The 24,632-nt window shown below is 42.1% G+C and overlaps 1 protein-coding gene across 1 annotated transcript in view; it reads left to right on the forward strand.

The window, feature by feature from the left end:
• The first annotated feature begins 9,398 nt into the window (after positions 1-9,398).
• atp8b1 (ATPase phospholipid transporting 8B1) overlaps positions 9,399-24,632 on the forward strand; it is a 142,264-nt gene continuing 127,030 nt past the window's right edge. Inside the window, exon 1 of the mRNA XM_033033018.1 lies at positions 9,399-9,643. The gene's annotated coding sequence lies outside the window, so the exon portion shown is untranslated. The remainder of the gene's footprint in view (positions 9,644-24,632) is intronic.

Raw genomic sequence — 24,632 nt, forward strand, 5'->3', positions numbered from 1 at the left:
GTTCGACCACAGGTGCGCAGTGTAGAGTGGTGTGCAGTATGCTCTAAATAGTGACATCTTCACCACATCAGCACATGCACCAAATTTATGCAAGAGAATATTTGCCTGTACATACAGCATGCGTTGCTGCATATGATGAGACAGCATAGAAAGGAGATTGAGAACCTTGTAACCTGGTGCCAAGACAACAACCGCTGCCTCATTGTCAGCAAGACAAAGGAGATTGTGATTGACTTCAGGAAGTGAAGCAGTACATAGTCCCCAGTATACATTGATGGCACCAAAGTAGAGATGGTCAAAAGCTTCAAGTTCGTAAGAATAAATATCATCAGCAATTTGTCCAGCCAAATCGAAGCGATGGCCAAGAAAGCACACCAACAATTCTACTTCCTTAGAAGACTTAGTAAGTTTGGCATGTCCCTGCCAACCCAACACCAACTTCGACAGATGAGCCATAGAAAGCATTTTATTAGGATGCTTCACAGCCTGGTTTGAAAGCTCTTCCATCAAAGACCGCAAGAAATTGAAGAGAGCTGTGCTTGTAGCCCAGATCATTATGAAAACCAACCTCCTTTCCACTGACTCCATCTACACTTCCATCTATACTTTACGCTGCCTCAGCAAGACCACCAGCATAATCAAGAACCACTCCCACCTCTTCCCTTTCCCGTCAGGCAAGAGGACAGAAGTTTGAAAACGCATACCTCCAGATTCAGGGGTCATTTCTTCCCAGCTGTTATCAAGCAACTGAACGGTTCTCTCATCAGCTACAGTGTGGTCCTGACGTACCATCTACCTCATTGGAGACCTTTGAAGTATCTCTAATCGGACATTACTGGACATTATTTTGCATTACATGTTGTACTCTTTATACTTTATCTGTGCAATGTGGGCAGCTTGATTCTAATCATGTGTAGTCTTCTCTCTGACTGGATAGACACAACAAAAAGCTTTTCACTGTACCTCCGGACACAATAATAAACTGAACTAAACTAAACTAAAACTGTAATAGCCATGGTGGAGAAATAATCAACCTTTCAGGTCACCCTTTATCAGAAATCGGAGAAGTAGAGTTAACATTTCAAGTTGAAGCCTCTTCTATAGATTTCCTCTTTCTGTGCTGTCTATCTCAAGTTAAAGTTACATTTATTATCACATGCACCAATTGGTACAGTGAGATTTGAATTACCATACAGCCATACGAATAAATAGAACACAATACACGATAGAATTTAACATGAACATCCCCGCACAGCGGAATCAACGTTTCCCACTGTGAGGGAAGGCAATAAGGTTCGTCATCTTCCTCTTTGTTCACCCGTGGTCGTGGCCTTTGACTCCATTACTCTGTGACACCATTCAACAACCCTTGCAGGTATTAATTAATGTGAGTAAAATGATAGCAACAACTCGCATTTATGTGACACTTTTATCAGAGTTATATCAGACCAAGGGAGATGGGTTGCACCTGAACTGGAGGGGCACCAACATCCTTACAGGGAGATAGACACAAAACATCACCCATTCCTTCTCTCCAGAGATGTTGCCTGTCCCGTTGAGTTACTCCAGCTTTTTGTGTCTATCTTCGGTTTGAACCAGCATCTGTAGTTCCTTGTGGAGTAGACCTTAACCCACTAGCTGTCTCCTCCCACCCTCCCATCCGCCTGCCCTCGGGCTCCTCCCCCTCCTCCCCTTTTCCTTCTTTCTCCCACCCCCCATCAGTCTGAAGAAGGGTTTCGGCCCGAAACGTCGCCTATTTCCTTCGCTCCATAGATGCTGCTGCACCCGCTGAGTTTCCCCAGCAATTTTGTGTACCTTCTGTAGTTCCTTGCTTACAGGGAGGTCTGCTATTGCTACTCGGTGGGGGGAGTTAAATTAGGATGGCAGGGGGGGAGGGAACCAGATCAGTAGGTCACCAAATTGAAGAGCTTATGAGAAAGTGGAGTTTATGACAAGTAAGTCTCAAAGGAAGGACAGGCAGGGAGAAATTCATGAACGTGGGCATATTATAGGTAAAGCTGATGAATTTAGAGCCTGGATCAGTGCTTGGAACTATGACGTTGTGGCCATTACGGAAACTTGCTTGCGAGAGGGACACGACTGGCAGCTCAACATGCCTGGGTTTCAATGTTTCAGGTGAGGTAGAGCGAGGGATAAAAGAGGTGGAGGGGTAACTTTACTAATCAGGGACAATGTCACGGTGAAACTCAGAGAGCAGATACTGGATTACAGGATTTCAGCTACAGATTGAATAGACAGATTGTTTTTCTCTGGAATGTCGGAGGTTGAGGGATGACTTGATAGAAGTAGATAAAGTTATGAGAATCATTGATATGGTGGACTGTCAGAATATTTTTACCAGGGTGGAAATTACTAATTCTAGAGGACATATCTATGAGGTGAGAGGGAGAAAGTTTAATGGAGATGTGCGGGGCATTTCTTTTTCACAGAGATTGATGGGGGCTTGGAAGGCACTGTGAGGGATATGGTATTGGTGTTTCAGAGGCTTTTGGATAGGCACATGGAAGTGCAGGAAATAAAGTGATATGGATCATGTACAGGAAGATTAGATCAGTTTAACTTGGCATCATGTTCGGTACAAATATTGTACTGTTCTAAATTTTATATTCTATGTTCAAACATTATACAGTGGTGATATCAAATCATTGAATCTTATGAGTCCAAAAACTCCAAAGAGCCCATCCTACTTAGGCGATTTTTTCGGCGAATGTCACAGTCGTAGCAGGTCGCCGAAAAAGCGGAGACTGGACCCCCCCTACGACAATGTCTGCGACAAGCTACGACAACCTACCACCTGGTCAACGTCAAGCTACCGACAACCGGCGACCCATTAGGACGTCCACCTACGACCACACAGGCGACATAGAAACATAGAAATTAGGTGCAGGAGAAGGCCATTCGGCCCTTCGAGCCTGCACCGCCATTCAATATGATCATGGCTGATCATCCAACTCAGTATCCCGTACCTGCCTTCTCTCCATACCCTCTGATCCCCTTAGCCACAAGGGCCACATCTAACTCCCTCTTAAATATAGCCAATGAACTGGCCTCGACTACCCTCTGTGATTCACCACTCTCTGTGTGAAAAAAGTTATTCTCATCTCGGATTTAAAGGATTTCCCCCTTATCCTTAAGCTGTGACCCCTTGTCCTGGACTTCCCCAACATCGGGAGCAATCTTCCTGCATCTAGCCTGTCCAACCCCTTAAGAATTTTGTAAGTTTCTATAAGATCCCCTCTCAATCTCCTAAATTCTAGAGAGTATAAACCAAGTCTATCCAGTCTTTCTTCATAAGACAGTCCTGACATCCCAGGAATCAGTCTGGTGAACCTTCTCTGCACTCCCTCTATGGCAATAATGTCCTTCCTCAGATTTGGAGACCAAAACTGTACGCAATACTCCAGGTGTGGTCTCACCAAGACCCTGTACAACTGCAGTAGAACCTCCCTGCTCCTATACTCAAATCCTTTTGCTATGAAAGCTAACATACCATTCGCTTTCTTCACTGCCTGCTGCACCTGCATGCCCACTTTCAATGACTGGTGTACCATGACACCCAGGTCTCGCTGCATCTCCCCTTTTCCTAGTCGGCCACCAAACGTGGTCGGCGACAAACTACGACAACCAAAGTCAAGCTATGACAAGCAACGACCCTGTCAGTAACTGTCGTCGGTTGATGTAGGTAGTGCGCAATGGAATTCAACAAAGTCAGCACTCGGCGACAACCAATGTCACCTGGCGACAACCTGCGTTATCCCGGCGACAACCTACGACAGGAGAAGACAAGCTACGTCAAGCTACGGTTTGAACATTTCAAAATCGAGTAGCGACCAGAAAAACGTTACGACTCTTTAGGCGGCTTGAGGAGACTACTCACGACCATATAGGCATCACCCCGCGACCATGTTTCAACAGCCTAGTCGCCTGTAGTCGCCGAAAAAATCGCCTAAGTGGGACAGGGGCTTAAGGCTGGTTTTTTTTGCGATCATAAAAAAAGGGAGAGAGAGGTAGAAGAACATAGAAGATTAGAAATAAAATAGCCTCGGAGGAAATCTGGGCATGAAGTCAACGGAGGAACAAAATAAATCAGGATTACTCAAGTGACCTAAGTGGGAGAGAAACCTGGAGCATTGTACACGGGATGTTGCAAAGGTGGCAGGAAAGGTGACAGGAAAGGAGAGGAGGTGAGACCTTGAAAGTTGTGATCTTTGAAGACCACAGTGAGATTTTTTAATCAACGCATTGCCACACACAGAACCAGTCTAAGTCAGTGGGTGGGAGGTGAGCAAATTTTGGTGCAAAGTTGGATACAGACACCTGAGCTTTGGATACTGTCAAGATTGAGGACAATAGTCGACACAAAATGTTGGATTAACTCAGCGGGACAGGCAGCATCTCTGGAAAGAAGGAACGGGTGACGTTTTGGGTCAAGAGCCTTGTCAAGAGTGAAGAAGGGTCTCAACCCGTAACGTTATCTGTTCCTTCTCTCCAGAGATGCTGCCTGTCCCACTGAGTTAATCCAGCATTTTGTGTCCATCTTCGGTTTAAACCAGCATCTGCAGGTCCATCCTACACTTGAGGACAATAGTAGCTGGAGTATCTCATTGGAATGGTAGAGTTTGGAGGTGGCAAAGACATTGATGAAAATGGATGTTGTGGACAAGCAATTAACTTGCCTCGAGTTTGGAGACAATAGAGGTCAAAGTGGAACTGCAGATTATGTTTGCAGAGCAGCTTGGTTCTGGCTCAACCATCATTCCAAGGAGAAGAAGTGGAGACACAAAATGCTGGAGTAATTCAGCGGGTCAGGCAGCATTGAACAGGAGAACATGAATAGGTGACGTTTCAGGTCAAGACCCTTCTTAAAAATTGAGTTTGGAGAAGGCAGAGGGCAAAGTGGAACTGCAGATTATGTCTTCAAAGCAGTTTGGTTCTGCCTCATCCATAATCCCAAGGAGAGGAGAGTTGGAGGAAGTGTCCTTCCTTGTAAACCAGCACCTGCAGTTCCTTGTTTCTATGAGAGGAAGTGGAGTCAGTTGCCGAGAAACAGAGTTTGTGGTTGAAACTGAAAGCAATATTACCGTGACATTAAATTAGCAGATATTTCCACTCAATCAATACTGAATGCCAGACAAGCAATGCATGAAATCAGAGGCAGCCTGCAAGTGGACAGAGTCACCAGTGCACAGGTGGTAGTTGGGCGGAGGTGGGGGCTTTTTCACAGCAAAAGAATATCACCAAGTAGTGGACAGTAGATGAGAAATTGGAGGGAGGTGGGGGGGGGGGGAGGTTGGGTGGTCAAGCAGACATTCTTGTCTACTCTGTGGTGGAACGTTGCAAAGGTATTGAGAGAATGGCAGATGGTGTAACATGGAGTAACATCCACAAGTCAAGTCAAGTTTATTCGTCATATACACATACGAGATGTCCAGTGGAATGAAAAATGTTGGAATTTTCTCCAGTAAAGTAATATTTATTGAAAATGTTTGGAATTATGTTGTAATGTGGGAAAATTACCAGCTTTTCCTATTTTTCTTTTCTGATTTCAAGGACGGAGTTTTTTTCTTTGAGGTCTCAGAATCAGTTATCGGTACAGCCTGGAAGCAGCCTTTCAGCCCAATCTATCCTTGCCAACCGGGTTTTATAGCTAAACTGGGCCAACTTGCTTTCATTTAGCTCATATCCCCCAAATTTGTCCAATCCATGTACACATATAATTGTCTTTTAAACATTTGCTATTGCACCCACCTCTACAGCTTCCTCTGGCAGCTCATTCCACCCTCTGTGTGGAAACTTGCCCCAAAGGGTCCTTTTAAATCTCTCCCCTCTCTCTTTAAATCTATGTCCTCTAGTTTTATCTGATCAGATTGGATAGAATACAAAGCAAAGCTTTTAACTGTACCTCAGTGCATGGGATAATAATAACCCTAAACACAAACTTAAATCTAGACTTCCCGATCCAGGGAAATTCACTGTAACCATCCACTTTATCTATGCCCCTCATGAATTTCTAACCCCCAAGCTCCTACACTCAGGGAATAAAAGTCCCAGATTATCCAGCATTTTGTAACTCATGGCCATGAGTTCTGATAACACACAAAGTAATGAGGATGTCAATGGGTCAGGCAGCAACCCATGGATTGAATGGACAGATATAATTTTGGGTCGGGATCCTCCTTCAGATAGGAGTAACATAGAAACATAGAAAATAGGTGCAGGAGGAGGCCATTCGGCCCTTTGAGCCAACACAGTCATTCATTGTGATCATGGCTGATCGTACCCTTTCAATAACTCCTGCCTGCCTTCTCCCCATATCCCTTGATTACACTAGCCTCTAGAGCTCTATCTAACTCTCTCTTAAATCCATCCAGTGATTTGGCCTCTGTGGCAGGGAATTCCACAAATTCACAACTCTATGGGTGAAAAAGTTTTTTCTCACCTCAGTCTTAAATGGCCTCCCCTTTATTCTAAGACTCTGGCCTACTATTCTAAGTAATGGGGAGAAAGCTGTAAAAGAGAGGTGGGGGGAGGACAAGGTCTGACAAGAGGGGAACAAGGACATGGCAGACCAATTGATGGGGAACAAGGACATGGCAGACCAATTGATGGGGAACAAGGACATGGCAGACCAATTGAATAACTACTTTGGTTCTGTCTTCACTAAGGAAGCCATAAATAATCTGCCGGAAATAGCAGGGGACCGGGGGTCAAATGAGATGGAGGAACTGAGTGAAACCCAGGTTAGCCGGGGCGTGGTGTTAGGTAAATTGAATGAATTAAAGTCCGATAAATCCCCAGGGCCAGATAGGCTGCATCCCAGAGTACTTAAGGAAGTAGCCCCAGAAATAGTGGATGCATTAGTGATAATTTTTCAAAACTCTTTAGATTCTGGAGTAGTTCCTGAGGATTGGAGGGTAGCTAATGTAACACCACTTTTTAAAAAGGGAGGGAGAGAGAAAACGGGGAATTACAGACCAGTTAGTCTAACGTCGGTAGTGGGGAAACTGCTAGAATCAGTTATTAAAGATGGGATAGCAGCACATTTGGAAAGTGGTGAAATCATTGGACAAAGTCAGCATGGATTTATGAAGGGTAAATCATGTCTGACGAATCTTATAGAATTTTTCGAGGATGTAACTAGTAGAGTGGATAAGGGAGAACTAGTGGATGTGTTATATCTGGACTTTCAGAAGGCTTTCGACAAGGTCCCACATAAGAGATTAGTATACAAACTTAAAGCACACGGTATTGGGGGTTTAGTATTGATGTGGATAGAGAACTGGTGGCAGACAGGAAGCAAAGAGTAGGAGTAAACGGGTCCTTTTCACAATGGCAGGCAGTGACTAGTGGGGTACCGCAAGGCTCAGTTCTGGGACCCCAGCTATTTACGATATATATTAATGATTTGGACGAGGGAATTGAATGCAACATCTCCAAGTTTGCAGATGACATGAAGCTGGGGGGCAGTGTTAGCTGTGAGGAGGATGCTAGGAGGCTGCAAGGTGACTTGGATAGGCTGGGTGAGTGGGCAAATGCATGGCAGATGCAGTATAATGTGGATAAATGTGAGGTTATCCACTTTGGTGGCAAAAACAGGAAAGTAGATTATTATCTGAATGGTGGCCGATTAGGAAAGGGGGAGATGCAACGAGACCTGGGTGTCATGGTACACCAGTCATTAAAAGTAGGCATGCAGGTGCAGCAGGCAGTGAAGAAGGCGAATGGTATGTTAGCATTCATAGCAAAAGGATTTCAGTATAGGAGCAGGGAGGTTCTACTGCAGTTGTACAGGGTCTTGGTGAGACCACACCTGGAGTATTGCGTACAGTTTTGGTCTCCTAATCTGAGGAAAGACATTCTTGCCATAGAGGGAGTTACAGAGAAGGTTCACCAGACTGATTCCTGGGATGTCAGGACTTTCATATGAAGAAAGACTGGATAGACTCGGCTTGTACTCGCTAGAATTTAGAAGATTGAGGGGGGATCTTATAGAAACTTACAAAATTCTTAAGGGGTTGGACAGGCTAGATGCAGGAAGATTGTTCCCGATGTTGGGGAAGTCCAGAACCAGGGGGTCACAGTTTAAGGATAAAGGGGAAATCTTTTAGGACCGAGATGAGGAAAACTTTTTTCACACAGAGAGTGGTGAATCTCTGGAATTCTCTCCCGCAGAAGGTAGTTGAGGCCAGTTCATTGGCTATATTTAAGAGGGAGTTAGATGTGGCCCTTGTGGCTAAAGAGATCAGGGGGTATGGAGAGAAGGCAGGTACAGGATACTGAGTTGGATGATCAGCCATGATCATATTGAATGGCGGTGCAGGCTCGAAGGGCCGAATGGCCTACTCCTGCACCTATTTTCTATGTTTCTATGTTTCTATAGGTGGATAAGGGGCTTTTCAGTGGTAGATGAATAGAGTCAGAACAAAGGCCAGAGGTAGAAAGCAGGCAAAATGATATCAGATGACGAAAGGAAGAGTGAAATGTAAAGTTGGTGGGAGGGATTTGGATGGAAAGGGGGGGGGGGGGGGTAAAACGAAGGGAGGGGTTTAAAAGGAAAATGGGGATGTGTTTACTTAGGAGAGGGAGGGAAAGTTAGGCAGGGTTCTGGATTTCTCCTCATGATATTTAAACTCAATCCTTATCTAAGGATCAAACTCAATTTAAAATCAACTGCTCACTGCTGTCGAATGGCTTCCAGACGCCCATTGTTAATTCTAACATGCAGGAGGCCATTTACAGGCAACTGGTGCTCAAATTACAGCACCTCAGCTGGAAATTTATCTTCCCAAGAGACAAGAACAGCACGAAAAATCAAACTTTTATCAGAATTTGTGGAAAAGATTGTTGTTTTGCTATTTTTCTGATAATCGCTATCCTTTCAGATTCCTGCATCTTTCAACAACCCTTTCTCACACAAACCAGCTGCCTTAAATGTGTAAACAGGGTTCATTTGTTACCTAGTAACAACACCTAATCTAACCTTTTCATGCAAAACTGGGGAAAGAGTCACACCTTTGAAGAAAAACTAATTTTACACACACAAATCTCAGCATTCCTTGTTATCTGAGTCTGTTTCGTCCCTTGCAATTGTTTGTGATTACCTGCAGGCTATTTAACTTCAAATGCAAAAGGGTGCAGCTTCTGGTTTTCTTTTAATTCTATTTCTCAAGAAATAAATGCAGTTTAAAAGATTTGTATTTTGTAAAGTTTTTCCACTTCAGCACTGTAACAAAGTGCACTAATTAATTCACAGTGTAACCCTAGAACATTTAAATGAACCCTTAGTAATTGGAGTAGAGAAAGAACAAAGTGGTGATGTTTCTGTCTCCACCTGGTGTCACGTGACTTTAGTCCCATCCCAGCCCAAAAGAAGTAGGAAGTACTTTTTTTTCCCCTCTAGGGTTTCGTTGGTCATCGAGGTGACATACATTATATGTTTGTTTGTGCTGTGGAGGAGAGCAAAGGAAAGGGGGGAGAAAAAGTTGAAAGACCCGATTGGCAAGTTGGTTGTATTGAAACAGCCATTATTCTGAAAGCAAGTTCTTCAGGTGTAGCTCAGAAACTAAGTTGCTGTCCTGAAAACCTGGAAGAGGACATTTTAACTTGGAGGAAGTCGATTAAGGTACCTAAATTGATTTTAGTAAATGTCATTTTATATTATGTGAAAATGTTTTTGTTTTAAACAAACAGGTTTTTGATTTGGAGCTTTATTGTAAAGAAAGTAAGTGAGAGAGAGAGAGAGAGAGAGAGTTGGCTTGTTTGGTGGTGATTTATAAGATCTGAAACAGGACTTGTTATTTGCATACCTGACTGAGAGGTAGTGTGGCAGTTTACTCCTGTATCTGCGATTCCCTTGTGTGTGACAATTTACTTCATTTTTTTAAAGTAACTAGAGAGCTTAAAAATGTATAATCAGTGTAGATGTTGGATTACAAAAAAGACACAAAGTTCTGGATTAACTCTGAGGGCTACATCACTGACAAACATGGATAGGTGATGTTTTGAATCAGGACCCCTCTTTAGACTGACTGAAGAAGGGTCCTGACTTGAAAAGTCATCTATCCATGTTCTCCAGAGATGTTGTCTGACCCATTGAGTTACTCCAACATTTTGTCTTTTTAAACAATCATTGGTGCCTGTTTTGTCACTATTTTAATGTGGTAACAATAGCACGTCTATGTATACGTGTAAGGTTAAATTGCTCAATAGTGCAACATGGAAGAGAACTTGGCATTAACCCACAAAAAATTTGGGATGGTCACCAAAATTTTGCTCAGATAAATAAGTTTTATGGAGTGTTCTATACAAAGAAAGTAGAAGAGAAATCTGGTCAAAGTATAAATTCTGAAGCTTTGGGTTTAAAGATCTGAGAGGATGTCCACTGTCAGAAATTTGGGGATGAAATGAGGATTGGAATCGGAGGAACATGGATTGCTCAGTTGGTGACAGCTGTGAGAGATTGCAGAAAACAATTTTATAACAGAGTAGATAATTAAAATAAATGAGACATTACTTAATTGGGAATTATTGTAGGTGCCTAGTGCAGAAGTAAAAACTGCAAATTGCTTAGTTATTTTAAGTTGATGGTAGAATGTCAAGTCTATTTGTCACATACACATACGAGATGTGCAGTGAAATGAAAAGTGGCAATGCTCGTGGACTTTGTGCAAAAAGACAAACAAACAAACAACCAAACAAACTATAAACACAATCATAAACACACACATATTTTACATATTAAATATTGTGGACGGAAGGAAAAACGTTCAGTAAAGTTAGTCCCTGGTGAGATAGGAGTTTACAGTCCGAATGGCCTCTGGGAAGAAACTCCTTCTCATGGGCTGAACAATGAATATAGGCTGAACAATGTGATATTTAATTTGTGGTGAGTGAATTTGTTTTTTATTATGTGTATTATTGAATCGTTACAAGAACACTTGCTGCAAATGAGAGTGTATGCGTTTGAAATGTATAATGTGGACCAAATCACACGTTTAGCCCTGTGGTGAATGTTTACTGTAATCATGTGGCTCTCACCTGAGGTCTTTATTTTAACTAAAGCTGGTTTCTACAGTCATTTTCAACTTTATACAGTTTTTTTATAATTAATTGTGTTTCCATTCAACTGGTGAAGAAACTTAAAATTCTTGTTAAAGATGGTGAATTTTGTGATGAAAAATATTTTGCAAGGAGTGTGTTCTTGCGCTGTCACGCCAACTTCTACCCTGCTGGATCTGTGGGTTCAAAGGTGGATCATGTCCTGCCGACTCTGCCACGTGGGGAGGTGGTGTTTGAGAGGGTGTGTGTTTGTTTACACAGTTGGCATCAAACGCTTTATTCCCAGCTCTGTCACTGTAAGCGAAGGCCAGGGATACAGAGTAAACAGTTTAAGGCAAACTTGAGGAAAAAGCATAGTATCGCCAGCATGTTGTGTAAATCCCTGGCCCCAGACCATTCAAGTGCAATTGGTAGAGCAGAAGGGAAAATACAGAGTGCAAAAATATAGTTCTCAGCATTAGAGCACCAGTGGGCAGCACGGTGGCTCAGCAGTAGAGTTGCTGCCTTAAAGGACTGTCCCACTTTCACGACCTAATTCATGACCTTTTTTACTTGTGGACATTTTTCATCAGGCTAGAAAAACACCCCGACCTACTTGATACCACGAGTACCTACGAATAGCATCACGACCTACCTAAGACCTCGTGATGACCATGCTGCGAGTATGAGTCAAGGGCAAACTTGGCAGAGGTCTTGAAATATGTCGTGAAAGTGGGACAAGCCCTTAACCGTGCCAGAGACACATTTTCGAACCTGACTCCGGGTACTATCTGTACAGACTTTGTACGTTCTCCCCGTGACCACGTGGGTTTTCCCTTTGTTTCCTCCCACACTCCAAAGACTTGCAGGTTTTGTAGGTTAATTGATTTCGGTAAAGATTGTAAATTGTGCCTAGTGTGTAGGATAGTGCCAGTGTACAGGGCTTGCTGGTCGGCACAGACTTGGTGGGCCGAAGGGTCTGTTTCCACGCTGTACCTCTAGACTAAACTAATCTTGAAAAAAAAACACATTCCATAGACAAAGACCATTGGCTGCAAATGGGGAGAAGTGAACCAGACAGTACCCTAGCTTATGGAAGGACCTTTCAGAAGACTGATAACTAAAACCTTCCTATTCATGTACCTGTCCAAATATTTTTTTTTAAATGTTATTGTACCTGACTTCACTATTTCCTCTTGCAGCTCATTCCATAGCTGTATGAGGACGTTTCACCTCTGGTTCCTGTTGAATCATTTACCTCTCATCGTAATCCTTTGACATTGGTTGTAGACAACATAAGACAAATCTGCAATGCTGTGCCACTAGTTTCTATGCCAGGGAATGGATGGGAAGGTCAAATCAAAGGAGTAGGAACCCAGATGGATGAGTAAGTGGATGTTGGACAGATGCCACCAGGTGGAGGAAGGGTGATTGATGAGTCTAGCTAATGACTGGGCGAGGCATGTAAACGGATAAAGGAAGGAGAGCTGGGGTGTCTGGTGGGAGTGGGAAATAACCTGTTCCCCGTGTGTTTCTTTCCAACTGTGTACTGAGGTTCAATGGCCAAGGCTGGCGTGTTATTGGAGGACGGGGAACTTGTGCACAGTTTTCCATTAGTCATTTAGATTAGTTCGATTTCAGCCGGAAACTAGGTGGAGCGACAAAAATTGCAGTGAGTGTTGAGGGGTGTTGTCAAGGAGGTTGCTTCAATCTGAAATAATGTAACTCAAATCTCCCAGTGATTCTGGAGAGGATTGAATGGATAGAAGCTCTTTAGTTTAGAGATGCAGGGGGAAACAGTCCCTTCGGCCCACTGAGTCAGCACCGCCCTGCTATCCCCATGCATTAACACTATGCTATACACACTAGGGACAATTTACACATACATCCAGCCAATTAACCTACAAACCTGTACACGTTTGGAGTGTTTCTAGGAAATTGAAGATCTTGGAGAAAACTTGCGCGATCACAGGGAGAACGTACAAACTCCATACTCCTTTTCTTACTCTTATAAAAGGATTTAAGAGCATATATCATAGAATGGTGTAAAACCAGGCCATATGCCCTATGGTGCCAATTTAAACGAATCCCATCCATCTGCATATGGTCTCCATCCCTCCATCCCTGTTAGTTCTGTCTAAATATCGCTTAAATGTTGCTTTTGTGTTTGCTGCCATCAGTACCAATAGCAGTCTGTTGGAGGCACCTAGCATTCTGTTGGCAAAGATTTCAGATGCTCTTTTCTTTCATGATTTCTGCGCTTTCCACTTCAGAATCTGCTCAAAATGCATCGCGGCATATTGTCGCAGAGAGCTGTGAGGTGAATTAGAATAGCTGCTTTTTTTTCAATTAAATAAATGTGTTTTTGATGTATGCACAGTAACTAAAATCGGTATACATCTTTCAGTGTATTGATTGCACCATTAATTGAAAACTATCTCTTGCAATATTATAGCAGCACTGAATTGAGAGATATTAACCACACCTTGGACCAATTCCATATTCTAAATTGACAATGATGCTGCTGCTCCTGAATACTGCACTGCAACCTCACTGAGAATTGCAAGTTTATTTTTAATCCTTGAATTGTGGCCAAAATTACGAGGAAGTGCACATTCTTCTCTTTTTAGATTTCTGCCTCTGTTGCTGGTGCTCGGATGGTGATGTTAAATGAGTGACACAGATCTTGAGTGCGTGACCGGTTCACGGCATTTTCATTAAACCAAGCATTAAGAGTCACTACATGGGATGATGATGCATCCCTGTTGGCTGGAGCCATGCTCATCTCCCTTGCCTGAGTCCCATACGTCACTGTATCCCCTCCCCCAACCTCTACCACCCACATCTTTTCCTCGGTTTACCAGTTCACTCTTTCCTTTTCCGACACCCTTACCTGTCTCCTTTTAATCTCTTGCTTTTGTCATTAACTCCCCCCATCTGCTAATCCCCCCCCCCACTTGTTTCTACCTATCCCTTGCCAGGATTTGCCCCCCCCCCCCTGCCCCCCCCCAACATTCTGAAGAAGAGTCGTGATCTGAAACATTGTCTATCCATTCCTTCCACAGATGCTCCCTGACCCACTGATTTCCACCAGCACTTTTGTGCTTTGCTCAAGAATCCAATATCTGCAGTTACTTGTGTCTAGTATTAATTTCTGTTTGCCATCTGTGATATTTTCAGTTTTTTGACGCAGATCAAGTTTGAGCGAATGCAGCTTTTAAATCTGTTCGTCCAAGATACCATAAATTGAGCATTTTCCACATCATTTGCTAAATTGCCAGAGTGACTTCATTGTTTCGAAAAATCTGCCAACATGCCTGATTAATCCCTGCAAATTGATCACTGAGTCTCCTAAAACCATTATTTGGAACTTAACAATTATATGAATGTTGTTGAATGTGTTGCCCGCTCTTGCAAAGAAAATTAATGGTCTGGCAATTTAGAATAAGCCAAAACCATTGGTGCTGTCTTGTGAAATGAACTGAAAATACATTTTCTTTGGGGAATGGCAATAGCTGTTCATATGAATGTAAATATTTAATGTACTTTTGGTTTCAATTCACACAGCATTGAATTACAATTGAAAAACATTAAATTTGAGTGGACACTCAAGTGTCATTAGTTTATTTTATTATTGTCACACGTACTGTGGTACAGTGAAGCTTTTTGTCGCATGCTATCCAATCAAAAAAAAGGCTATATGATTCCAAACAAGCCATCCACAGTGTACAGATACAGGATTAGAGATCAGTTTGGGGACATCACTCAGAGACTGCTGCTGTCCTTTTATCGGTGCTCCATTGAGAGCCTCCTAACATACTGTGTATGCGTATGGTACACCAGCTGCACAGCGGCTCAGAGGAAAGCGCTCCAGAGGGCCATTGACAATGCCCAGAGGATTGTCGGATGCCCTCTCCTTACCTTGGAGGACTTACACAGTTCCCGCTGCATCAAAAAATCCCAGAGTATTATAAAGGACATTTCCCACCCCGGACACTCCCTGTTTGAACTGTTACCGTCAGGCAGACGGTACAGATCTACAAGGACAAGGACAAACAGACTTAAAAACAGTTTTTACCCCACTGCTATAAAGGCACTAAATGTAGCCGCCAAGGAACGCAGGGGCGATACATACATACATGAAATCGACAGAAGGATGTAGGGCTGGGTGTTTATGCATGCTATTTTTATGATATTTATTTTAGTTGTTTATCTTTTTAAATATTTTACTTTGTATGTATCGTTAGCTTTAGAAATGTTTGAATGGTGCACTGACTGGCTGACATTTTACAATTTCGTTGTACATGGTTCATGTTACAATGACAATAAAGAAACTATTCTATTCTATATTCTATTTAGGAATAATGGGTAGGCCATTTAGGACTGAGATGAGGACAAAACCTTTTCACCCAGAGAGTTGTGAATCGGTGGAATTCTCTGCCACAGAGTTGGATTTAGCTCGTAGGGCTGGCTCAAAGGGCCAAATGGCCTACTCCTGCATCTATTTTATGTTTCTAGAATAAAGGGTGTATTATTTAGTGCACGATAAAGTTCAAGTTCAAGTGAGTTTATTGTCATGTGTCCCTGTATAGGACAATTAAATTCTTGCTTTGCTTAAGCACACAGAAAATAGTAGGCATTTACTACAAAACAGATAAATGTGTCCATATACCATAATATAAATATATACACACATGAATAAATAAACTGATAAAGTACAAATAGCAGAAAGTGGTTATTAATAATCAGAGTTTTGTCCGAGCCAGGTTTAATAGCCTGATGGCTGTGGGGAAGTAGCTATTCCTGAACCTGGTTGTTGCAGTCTTCAGGCTCCTGTGCCTTCTACCTGAAGGTAGCAGGGAGATGAGTGTGTGGCCAGGATGGTGTGGGTCTTTGATGATACTGCCAGCCTTTTTGAGGCAGCGACTGCGATAAATTGATGCCCTTTTAAAGCAGGTGGGGACCTCAGACCTCAGAAGTGAGAGGTTGAAAATGTCCGTAAAAACTCCCGGCAGTTGGTCCGCACAGGTTTTTAGAACACGACCGGGTATACCATCAGGACCAGGTGCTTTTCGGGGGTTCACCCCTCTGAAGGATTTCCTGACGTCGGCCTCTGACTGAGACTGAAATGCCATCACAGCGAATGGGGGATCGCGAAGGCACATCAGTATTCTCCCTGTCAAAGCGTGCGTAAAACGCATTGAGCTCGTCAGGGAGTGATGTTTCACCGACATTCGAGCTGCCTCCTGGTTTCGCCTTGTAGGAGGTGATTGCATTCAGGCCCCGCCACAGCTGCTGAACATCTGTCTCATCCTCCAGTTTGGAGCAGAAGTCCCTTTTGGCCTTTTTGATGGCCTTACCAAGGTCGTATCTGGACTTCATGTAGGCCACTGTATCATTGGACATGAATGCCCTGTGTCTGGACTTTAGAAGAGTGCGGATCTCAAAGTTCATCCAAGGTTTCTGATTGGGAAACACTCGGAAGGTTTTTGTAGGGGTGCAGTCCTCCACACATTTCTTTATGAAGTCTGTAACGACTGTGGCGTATTCGTTCAAGTCCGTTGCCGAGTCCTTGAACATTGCCCAGTCTACAGACTCCAAACAGTCCTGGAGTTGTTCTTCTGCCCCTCCCCCGACCAGCTCTGTGCTGTCCTCACTTCTGGGGGTGCGCTCTTCAATTGCTGCCTGTAGGCAGGAAGAAGCAGCACCACGGTATGGTCGGATTTACAGAAGTGAGGGCGAGGGATAGAAAGAAAGGCATTCTTGATGGTGGTGTAGCAGTGGTCGAGGGTGTTAGGTCCTCTGGTGCAGCAGGAGACATGTTGGTGGAAGTTGGGGAGTGATTTCTTGAGGTTCGCCTTATTGACGTCCCCAGCAATGGTGGTAAATGCCTCGGGGTAAGACGTCTGGTGTTTGTTGACCACGGCGTGCAGCTCCTCCAGTGTCAGACGGACGTCTGCCTGGGGTGGGAAGTCTGATTAAAGTCTGATTAAAGGTAGCTCAAAGGTCGCCATGAGGTGGCTGGAAGGTCAGGACCGTACTCTAGCTGGTGAGAGGACGGTTGAGTTGCCTGATGATCCCGGGAAGAAACTCTCGCTGAATGTGCGGGTATGCATTTTCAAACTTCTGTGCCTGATGGGTGGGAGAGGGGAGAAGAGGAAGTGACGGGTGAGACTGGTCCTTGATTATGCTGGTTGCCTTGCTGATGCAGCTAGTACTGAAGGTCTGATGATTTGGGCGATGGCCACAATGCACTGCAATTACTTGCAGTCTTGGATGGAGCAGTTCCCAAACAAAGGATCGATGTCACTAGAATTGGTGTGGGGAAGGGGGTGGGGGTTGGGGAGTGATGTCACTAGAATTGGTGTGGGGAGGGGATCAGGCACATGTACTAATCAAGGTGGGTGGGAAAGGAAGGAAACTTTGTAGAGCAGGAATGGAGGAAGTTTTGGGACCCAATCAGCATTTGTGTATTGAAGTTGCTTTTATAATTCAACTCCAAATATACAACCTTTATTTTTAATGAGCCAGGTAATCGGAACCCAAAACGGCCAAAGAACTGTTTTTTTTAAAGGAGCCTAATTTTTCTCTGAGCTTTTGTATTGTGTGCAGCTGAAATCTGAAGGAACCAAAGTGGCAACCTGAATAAAATCCTGGATTTAATTGTAAATGGGTTGACAGTCACTGTGTAAAAAAAATACTTACTGTAGTTACATTTTATGGTGTCAGTGAGAACACACCTGGAGTACTGTGAACAAGTACATAGTGCTGGAGTAACTCATCGGGTTCGGTAGCATCTCTGGAGGACGTGGATAGGTGATGTTTTGGTTGGGAACCCTTCTTTAAATTGTAGAGGACTTTGTTCTCATAGGTCGTACAGTGTGGAAATGGGCCCTTCAGCCCAAATTGCCCACGCAAACTGATGTGCTCCATCTACACATCCCACCAGCCTAGGCCCATAAACCTATGTACATGTCTAAATGTTTTTATATGTTGTGATAATACCTGCCTCAACTACCTCCTCCAGCAGTTTGAACCTACTTTTTGTGCTCTTTTTAAAAATGTCTCTCAGGTTCCTATTAAATCATTCCACCAAATCATTGGTTCTTGATTCCACTACTCTGTGTAAAAGACTGTGCATTTACCCTATCTATTCATCTCATGATCTTGTACAATCACCCCTCATCCTCCTGTGCTCTCTCCTTCGCTTACAGTATATACTTGTAGAGGAACTGCAGCAAATATCTATCAGAGTAGATCCAAATTTAATTGAGACATGAAAATACTATATGAGGGCTTAGGAGGAAAGATGCAAGCTAGCACTGGCAGAGTCAACATTTAGCCAACAATCTCAATAAGGGTAGGGCATTTAGGAACAAAATTAGAGTAAATATTCTGGGCGATAAATCTGTGGAAATATTAGCCCAAGATATCTGTGGAGGCTTTATATGGTCTCTGTATGGAGTTGATTAACTAATTTTAAAATTAAACCAAAATATATCAGATATATCCTTTGATCAAAAATCAGTTCAAGGCAAATCTTTTCAAAAGTTTAAAAAAAAAATTATATGTGTGTAAATATAGACTGTTTATGGAATATTTGTGAGCCTGAGGCACTGGTGCCTATTTATGAAGCAGTACAATGTTTCCAGATTGGCTGGAGCAGGACTAAGAACTGTAAATTGCTTCTGAGAAAATATTCAGGAAGTGTAACACTGCCAAATCCAGTAAAATTATTTTTGAAACTAGTGAAACAATGATGACTGTAAATATAATCCGTTCATCTGGGGAATTTTCTGATCTTTGCCCAACAGTAAGTACATCGTCAATGAAATGGAAGGGCTGGAATGTTGTGATGAAAGATGGGAGATTCCCCATTGTGAATTAATGATATGATTTGAAAAATATAATAACTCTTGGCATCAAATCCAATACCTACAACATAAAAAGGGCATGTTTTAAAAGCCCTTTCATGTTCTGATTGTATATATGAACAAAAATTGTATACATGCAAAATGTCTTGCATCGTGTATGACTTGCTTGGTGTTTAAAGCTTTGGGTAAATGACCTTTCAATATAAGATGTGTGAACAATTACCTCCTTTTACCATTTCCCATTTCCTGGTATCTCAATGTTTATTTTAGGCCCTACCTAAATTTTACCAATGCTTTATCTGGCATGTCATGCCTCTCGTAAAGGGCTGGATTGTCTGATCTGTTTTTGTTCCTGCGATCTCTAGTTCTCAATGCTTGTTGTTTGCCCACCTAATCCTAGAACCCCAGCTTGGCTGTTTCAGCAGTCGTTCTTCAGAACCAAACCAAACACTTTCCTGGATCTTTGGTATGAACCAGTATCTGGAGTTCCTTGTTATTATGCTAAAGATTTATTCTTTGAAACTGGCAAATCCACCTGCCTTTGGCTTCAAAAACTATTAATTTCTGACATTCAAAAGTATTTAACTGAAAGATTTTTAAGATTAAAATGTCAAAAAACACTTAAAGACGTTGCCATGTTTCACGTAATCAAAGTAATTAAACACTTCTTGACATCTGCAGCACCATTTGCAATAGTAGATCCCACACAAATTCTTACCTCGCACGGGAATGAAAAGCCATTCATTCCTTTGCCTTCTGCCATTCCGACACAGCTTAAACACGGAAAAATCTCAACAACATTAAGTTCCATTAATGTGGAGTCGAGAGGTGGATGAAACTGACAATGAGTATTTCAAATCTTTTACCAGGTCTGAGATGTATATGGTGAAGCTCCAGACCTGCCTTCAATTACAAGTGAAAAGGCCATTGTGTTAAATGATCAAGTGGCGGGAATGGTAACTAGTCACTTCAGTTTTATTTTCATGTCGGTGGCAATAAAAAAAATGGTGGGCAACTAACTAGTAAATGAAGATACAGGTTAGCAAAAAATAGGACAATCTAACTTGCAGGCAGCACACTCACGGCAATGATTTGGATTGTTGAGGGAAGTCAGTGAGTAAATGGTGTTCAATTGGATTGAAGGTTGGGCCAGTGAATTGAAAGGTAGCTACTGGAATCCTTCCATTCAGAAAGGATTAAACTGGTAATTATAAACCAGTCAGCTGTCTGTAAACTCATTGGAAAGGCTGTAATTTCAGTTTAAACCTGGTTAAGGGCAGGGACTAGTTATCTAAAAGGTGAGTCCTATTGTGGGAAAAAATGCCTTTTTTATCAAACTGAAAAATACCAGCTAAAGAAATGCATGTGTGTAAGAAATACCATCATACAAGCAGCATGACACATCAAATTTTCTTTGAAATGGAAACATTGTGTACCTCACAATGGTGGTGACAGCGGTGAATCTGGAATTCATGACCACAGAAGGCTGTGGAGGCCGTCATTGGATATTTTTAAGGCGGAGATTAACAGATTCTTGTTTAGTAGGAATGGGCGAAGGCAGGAGAATGGGGTTGAGAGGGGAAGATAGATCAGCCATGATTGAATGCCAGAGCAGACTTGATGGGCTGAATGAACTTATTCTGCTCCTAGAACATATAAGCTATGAGCTCATTACCCTCCAGCAAAACTTTACAAAACATTGTACACAAACCCACTGTTAAATCTTTTGTACTCTTTAATATGACTTGTATTTTTTCCTCCCCCTCTTCAATGAGGTGATGAGGTGTGCAACTTGTGACATTATTTTCACTCGCATACCATCTTGGGATATCCTTATTTTGGGGTCTGCAAAGACTTCGAAGGACAACTTGAGCATTGTTCTTGAAAGTTGGCACATATAAATTCATTTATTCTTAAATTGGCTGCACAAATAAAATATCATGGTATGTTTGTTAGATGATTTATCTTCATCTGAATTCGTTGAAGTCAATTAATTTTATTGAAATTGAAAATAGGGAAAGAAAATTTTAATTTAAAATTAGCATGACCACATTCCATGCATTGTGTTTAGTAGCTGGTATGGTTATTAACATATTGCAGAAGGATTAAACATTTTGACCTACTGCTGTAATTGGGAAATAGACATCTAAACGTGTCTAATAGACACCTAAATAAAAATTTAAATTTAATCCGTCATCGGTGCCAGGTCTGATTTCTTCTGAACCTTTCATATCTCTAGTTTCCCTCCTCTCTGACTCTCTAGAAGGGTTTCGACCCGAAATGTCACCTATTCCTTTTCTCCATTTTGTGTCTTTCTTCATCTTCGAGAATAAACCTGGAGTGTGGATGTGTGTGAGAATGACATGACTTAGTGCAATCTAATACCCAGTTGGACAATTTCAAACTTTCAACTTGTAAGCTGAGCAATAGTTGAAGCCAAAGAAAGATAAAACAAATTCCAATTATGCGAGGGAATGTCATCACGTTGGGCAGCATCTGTGGAAAGTGGAACAGAATGTTTAAGCTATAAAATGGAGCACACTTCAGAACTATGGAATTGATGTGCTATAATGCTGAGAACTGTATTCTGCACTCCTTTGCTCTATTTATTATACTGTGACTTGATTGTATTTATGGTATTATCTGATCTGTTTGGATTGCATGAAAAACAAAGCTATTCACAGTACCTCCGTGCACAGACAATGATAAACCCAAAACCAAAAATTGATCTTTAGAACAGAAAAGAGGAAGTGATGAAGAAAATAAACAAATAAAACAACAAAGTGCTGGAGTGACTCGGTCTGAAGAAGGGTCCCGACCCGAAACGTCGCCTCTCCATGTTCTTCAGGGAGGCTGCCTAACCTGCTGAGTTACTCCAGCACTTTGTCTTTTTAAAAAAAAATAAACCAACATCTGCAGTTCCTTGTTTTTACAAGTAAGTAAACCATGTCTGAGTGGGTTGAATTTAAGATTGCCTACGTTGTACTGTCAAAGGAAGGGAAATGAATGAAGAATCTAAGAACTGTAACTTCTGGTTTATACCAAAGATAGACATAAAGTACTTGAGTAACTCAGCAGGTCATGCAGCACCTCTGGAGGAAAAGGATAGGTGAAGTTTCTGGTCGAGACCCTTCTTCCGACTGAGGTTGAAGAAAGGACCCAACGAGAAACGTCACCTATCCTTTTCCACCAGAGATGCTGCTGGATCCATTGAGTTACTCCAGCACTTTGTGTCCATGGAGGGAAATAAATGTTTGTGATAGTTGATCTTTCCAGAGAAATGTAAATAGAAAATCAATGAGATTGAGAGATAGAAATTGCCCGTGAAGAAATGTGACACGCAGAACACTGCAGTTGTTGAGAATCTTGGGGGATGTGGAAAGACAATGGTGGAAATGTGGGAAGAATATTTGACTTGAAATATTAATTGATTCCTTTTTGCAGGAGCTGCCTGACCTGTTGAATATTTTCTGTTAGTGAGCAGGTAGGTGGATGATCAACAGAGTTCTGGCAAACAGGAAAGTTTGGTTATCTCAAACTGCTGAATTCAATACTTAGTCCTGAGGGCTGTCACATAGGGCTGCTATGTTCCTGGATGTAACATTAGATGTTGTTTCTCGAATGTTGGTCTTCCTCACCATCCCAGCGGAAATCAAAGACTGAGCGCAGACTGCGAATGACACTGCACAATTCACTGATGGGAGACTGGAAGCTACAGGTTGAACTTGCAAGGTCTTCCTCCATGCAGAAGTACAAATCAGATGAGCATTTATTTCAGTTGCAAAATAATTCTCTGTGGGATAGTGTGATTTTGTGTTTTGTTTATGATTGGCAGCTAACATTTGCAAGCTGCAAGGCCTGGATAAAGTGGAAGTGAGGAGTTTGTTTCCACTAGTGGGAGAGTCTAGGACCAGAGGACATAACCTCAGAATAAAAGGACATACCTTTTAGAACAGAGGTGTGGAATAATTGTTTTAGTTATACCTGTAGGAAGGAGATAAGCAGGATTTTTTTTAGTCAGAGAATGGTGAATCTGTGGAATTCATTGGCACATACAACTGTAGAGGCCAAGTCATTACGTATTTTTAAGGCTGAGAATGACAGATTCTTGATTAATATGGGTGTCGAAGGTTATGGAGGATGGGGTTGAGAGGGAAAGATAAAATGATTGAATGCCAGGGTAGACTCGATGGGTCAAATAGCCTACTTCTGCTCCTATGACTTACAAAAAAAAAACCCTGTTTATGTTCATATTTCTCCCTAGTTGTCCTCTACGGAGTTCATAGTATTTTGCATGTAGGCTGAATTCAAAGCCTCCTTTACCTTGACAACACTGTCCCTGCCTTCCACTGTTGCATTTACAGATTTTTATTCATGGTTAAGACTGACTTGTACAGTGAGTGTGTTATCATATTCAAAATAGTCTAAATAAGATTGGTTAACAAGGTTCAGAGGAGGCTGGTGTTTACTGTATGATCTCCATGTTACACGAATACAAGAAAATAAGAGCAGGAGACCACGTCCACTCAAACCTCCCTTTCATTCAATATGATCATGGTTGATCGGTACTTACTTCAACTCCTCTTCTATGTCAGTGAGAATATCATTGCTTGTTTCTATGCAAATGACAATTAAATACTCTTGTCTCTTGTTCCCCAAACCAATATTCCCTTTCAAATATTTAAACTATCTCCACTTTGAATATTCATAATTATTTGGTGTCTACAATATGTATAAACTAAACCAGAAACTAGTAGTGAGGTAAGATATTGAAGGGACCTTGCACTGGATGAACACAGAGCCTCATTGGTAGCAGGGTAGCTCAACACGGTGGATGATAAAATAACATTAAGAAAAATGTTTCCAATTAAGCAAAGCAAAGGGTCCAAAAGCAGGAAAATTAAACTCAAATTATATACCAATTTACTTAAATTATAATTTAATGACACGTCAACAGCCAAAAATAGTTATCATATACTGGAGAGGGTGCAGAGGAGATTAATACAGATGGAAATGGAAAATTTTAGGTCAAGTAAATTTGCATAGGTTTTGGTGGGTTTTTTATAACTGGAGAGCCGAGGCTCCTTAATTGAAAGCTAAGCTTAATTGAAAGATGGATAATATTCTGTCGAAATATAGTTAATGAGAAGGATTTATTTTATTTTGCATTTGGTCAAAAAGTAAGGTATATGGTTTTATTGTAACAAGGATTAAAGAGGGGAGATAACAAATGAGTTTATGCCAAGGCTGCTCTCTCTGTCCCAACAATCCAGGTTCCATCCTAATCTACTGTGCTATCTGTGTGCAATTTGCATGTTCTCCCTGTATCACCAATGTGCTCTGGTTTCCTCCCACGTCAACTGTGCTGGTTGGTAAATTAATTGGCAAATTGTCATTGGTGTAGGTGAATACTGCCCTGCCCCTCAAAGGTATTGACCTCTCCACCATCAAAGGATGTATAAGAGTTGCCTCAAAAATGCAGCCAGCATCATCGGAGACCCACGCCACCCTAGCCACGCTCATTTCACTCCTGCCATCAGGAAGAAGGGATAGGAGCTTGATAACAGTAATGTCCAGGCTACAAACCCTGCAACCTCCAAAAAGGCTCTGAACTGTATAGACTTTGTGGGGGTGGGGGGGGTTATTATTTTTGACATTGCACTATTATTGCTTGTTTATTTGTCTGTTTTGTGTATAACA

The sequence above is a fragment of the Amblyraja radiata genome, chromosome 1 (genome assembly GCF_010909765.2).
Source record: "Amblyraja radiata isolate CabotCenter1 chromosome 1, sAmbRad1.1.pri, whole genome shotgun sequence".
Classification (NCBI taxonomy): Eukaryota; Metazoa; Chordata; class Chondrichthyes; order Rajiformes; family Rajidae; genus Amblyraja; species Amblyraja radiata.